This window comes from Trachymyrmex cornetzi, unplaced genomic scaffold, assembly GCF_001594075.2.
Source record: "Trachymyrmex cornetzi isolate Tcor2-1 unplaced genomic scaffold, Tcor1.1 scaffold1135, whole genome shotgun sequence".
Classification (NCBI taxonomy): domain Eukaryota; kingdom Metazoa; phylum Arthropoda; class Insecta; order Hymenoptera; family Formicidae; genus Trachymyrmex; species Trachymyrmex cornetzi.
In genome coordinates this window covers 23026-27543 of record NW_017295692.1, presented here as the reverse complement: position 1 = coordinate 27543, position 4518 = coordinate 23026, and positions in this window count along the sequence as shown.

Below are 4518 nucleotides of genomic sequence, written 5' to 3'. Positions count from 1 at the left end.
CGTTACAAATTTCCGAACAGGATGTATACAAGTTATTACTACATACTTAACTACTCTCTGCGGAGATGGTATACTATACATATACAGCAAATAAAATAAAATATCTTAAAAATATCGCATGTTGACGCAGTTTGTGTGATACAATAATTATCTATAATCTAAAGAAAAATGTGTTACAAAAACCGACTCTTTATACTATACTAAAAGCTACTCTTATAAGTAAAAATTAATCGCTATGGTCGGCGCTAAATAGAGACGCGAAAAGATTTGTGCGAAAAGAAGCAAGGGAGGCAAGACCACGCAGACGAGGCGACAGTGAGCTCCAGAATTTGATGGCTGTAATCCAGAATGAGCGAGCGTAGAGGTTTGTGCGAGAGGTAGGAAGCATGAATTGGGAGGAGTTTAGACGAGATAACCGGCGAAGTGAATCATTAATTAAAATAAATCTAGATGAAAGGTATGACGGCTGGGAAGTAGTGATTATTTGATACGCGAGATTACCCAGGAAGTATTGTCTTCTCGATGTAATGGAAAGCCAGTTTGCTCTCTTTCTATATGGCTTTAATCTTTCGTCACGTCGCAAACGGTAGATATATCTGAGTGCTATATTCTGCAAGCGTTGAAGCTTAGTGTTTAGGTAGCCAGAAAGATCTGCGATGACAAGAGTAGCGTAGCCAAGATGAGGGATGACTAGGGCATTTACAAGGGAGAGCTGGATGGAGGGAGGTAAAAATGAGCCGCGAAATTTTAATCGATAGAGGACATAATAAACTTTTGATAAGATGGTATTAACGTGGCGATTCCAGGAGAGATCAGATGAGATTGTTACTCCAAGATCTTTCACTTCGTTTGAATACGGTATGATATCAGTGCCAACTATAATTGGTGCAAGTAGCTGTCTATTCATAGATGCTAAATTTTGGGTAGACCCGAGGATAATTGCTTGGGTTTTACGAGTATTTAGCTTAAGGCCATACTCATGTGACCACTTAACCAGTCCGACTATGTCACTATTGATTCGGTGTATGGTATCATTAATAAGACTAATTGGTGTTGATAAGTAAAACTGGGTGTCGTCAGCAAATATGATAGTCGTGTCTCGACAGTACCGGAGCCTAGTAAAAAGAGTATTAATTACGATTATGAAGAGGATAGGTCCTAGGCTTGTACCTTGCGGGACGCCAGAGGTGGTATGTTCAAGCTGGGATGACTGACCATCCAGTCCAATGATGCGTTGGGACCTCCCTGTCAGAAACGAACGTATCCATTTGAGTGCTGTCTCTTCAAAGCCTATGTCACGTAAACAGGTCAAGATTACTGTATGACTCATTGTGTCAAAGATTTTGGAGAAATCAAATAATACCAAAATTGTGATGTAACCTTTGTCGATACTCAACCGAACGTCATCAAGGAGATGTAACAGCGCCGTTTGCGTACTGTGGTATCTACGATACCCACACTGCTTAGGACATATTAACCCATTGCTTTCTAGAAATTTAGTGATTTGATGAGTGACTAGGGAATCAATGACTTTGGAAAGATGAGGTGGATTTGCTATTGGACGAGTATCTGAGGGATTCGAAGGACTTGAAATCTTCTTGAGAGGAATGATATATAGGGATTTCCAAATAGAGGGAAATACACCGATTAAAAGGGAATAGTTAAAGAAGGTCGACAGACATGGGGCAATTACTAAAAATTGTTGTTTTAGGTGAGCAAGAGGAAGATAATCGGGGCTTAAACCACGCGATTTGTTTAAGATAGAATTGAGGCATTGAAGAACTTCCAGGTTAGTAATGGGAGAGAAGTTGAAGGATTGGTGACAATGATCTACAGGCCGAGATAAAATAAGGTCGAATGTTGCTTGATCGCATAATGGATGGGATGATGATATTGTCGCGTAGTGATGATTTAGAGTATTGGGTGTGAAGTGATGAAGAGCTGACCGTGACACCCCACCCGCAAGAACACACCTCCGCAAGAATGACCATAGTTTTGAAGAACACGTTTGTTGCAGTAATGCATCATTTAAATGACTATTTTTAACTGACTTAAGATCATTCTTAATAGCACGACGCAGATTCTTATATTGCCCTAAAAGTAAAGGGCAATATAAGCGTCCGCTTAGCACGAGTAAAAAGTTTGTCGCGTTCCTTAATTCTATTTTTTCAGCTCCGACGAGATCCATGGAATGGATCGTCTCTTAATAGATTTAGTGACACATGGCGCATGCACATTAAGAACTTCCGCTACACATTCATAGAATGTGGTGAGATCTTTTTCCAGATCGCTCGAAAAAAGTAGGGGATGATTACCATCAAAAGTTCGCAGATAAGGAAGTTTAAGGCTGAGTAAGGCAGAAAGATCGTTCGGTAAGGTGGAATGATCACAATTTTCAAAGTTACGATAAGTTATGGTTTGTGGAGATCGAAAAAGGTTATTTAACTGGTAATAGGTAGTGATTAGACAATGACCTGCAGCAAAGGGAGTAGATGATTTGGAGAAGCTTTTGATTTTACAACTTGAATCAACTATAATAACATCTAATTGTGAGTGTGAGAGACCAGAGTAATGAGTAGGGCCAAAGGGTACTGAGAAGAACGAATAATCATTAATAAAATCTTTTAAGTATTTAGATTCAAAGTTGTTGACCAAGAGATTACAATTTAGATCACCAGTAATAACAATATTTTTATAATTAGATACATACAAATTTAGTTTAATAAGAAAATCTGAGAAAAGTTGACCCTCAGGTCGCCGGTACATAATAATAAGTAATAGATTATTTGAAGATGATTTAACATCAAGAAAAAGGTATTCCGGAGAATTAATATTTACATTAGTTGAACACTCTAAAATTGAAAAACACAACGATTTATGAAGGTAACATGCAACCCACTTCCCTGAACATAGCGAGACTGCCCATCAGTGCGGAGTGCGCGATCATTTCTTACAAAATTGTAGCCCGGAATAGATACACACAATGAATCCACGTTGGGAGTGAGCCATGTCTCCGTTAAAGCCAACACATGAGTCGAACCATCCAAGAGCTTAGCTTCAACGTCATGAAGATGAGCACGAAGCGAATTAACATTGACACAAGAGATCTTAATAAACGACGAATCCAACGCAGTTGTGACATTGGGCATAATTAGTAAATCGCGCCTTGGTTGTCAGATTATTCTATTCAAATCCTGTTCAGTCGCTATTAATATTGGATCAATGCCTCCATCCCTGCAGACATAAACATTGCCATTTCGAGCCCAAACACGTTTATATCCGGCTTTTTTGGACGCATCCTTGGCCTTTCCAAGAAGCCTATACGTCGACGAAGGAAGAAACTCATTAACGTATAGTGGCTTATCAGTAGTATCATTTACCGATAGCTCAGGAAAAATATCCGAAACTGTAATTTTGCCCAATTTTCTCTTGGCAACAATAATAAAATTACGGATATCGACCGACTTAAGATGCACTTTAATTGCGAAATATTGAGATGTCAGATTTTGGGAGCTGGTTGCAAGTTCAGCATGTTTTTTATATTCGACTTTATTGATAGAAAGCACATCACCGCACAGATCAGATAGGTTCAAGCGGGTTAAAACACGCGTGAAAACTTCGTGATGCGTTATCCCGCAATTATTAGGAATGCCGTTGACTATGAGTTCAGCCGTTGGTCTCGCAAATGCCATAGAATGTTTCATATACGCGACATCATTAGCTAACGCGTTACAGGTTTCCGTGTTTCTCTGAACAGCAGCAGATAAGGTTGCAATTTCATGTCTAACGGCGGCGATAGTTTCATTCTTAATTGCATTGATTGCGGCAAGTAGTTGGTTTAATTGCGGCTGAGTAATATCGCCCATTGTCGATACGCAAAGCTTAGAAGATACCGAAGGCACGACCGGCTGTAGGGCGTAGTGGGGCTTGTCGAAAACAAGCTCGTTGAAGAAGGACCGATAGATAAAGCGCTCTCGGGTACGTGGGGAGAAGGTACTTGAGGAAGGGGCAAACCGCACGTAGCTGTGGCACTAGGCACAGACTGTGACGTCACGAGTAAATATAGTAATTGCCGCACACAACACAGCGAATCAGATTTACCTTCGATGAATGCTTTAGGCGCACGAAGGATGGAATGCTGATTCGCAAATATTACACTCGACTTTAGCGACAACGGGTTTTTTACATTTAGCACAGATAGACTTGCCGAGTGTGCTTGCCGATCCCGACTTAGATTTAGGCATTAGATGGGCGTACCTCGGAGAGCTTCAGATTATGTCCAAAACATATATCGGCCGAAAATGACAGGTCCAATACATACATGTGCAGATCTTATACGTGCGTGGGGAGAAGTCACGTGGCACCTCGGTCTTGCGCAGTTGTTGAACTCGTTGTAGATTGCCGTTGAACCGACCTCGTGAGAATTTTGCAAATTTTGGAAATTTGACAGAAGGTCAACGGTGGACTCAATCATGTGAATTATGATTTTTTGCACCAAACGTGTAGGTCCACTGGCTG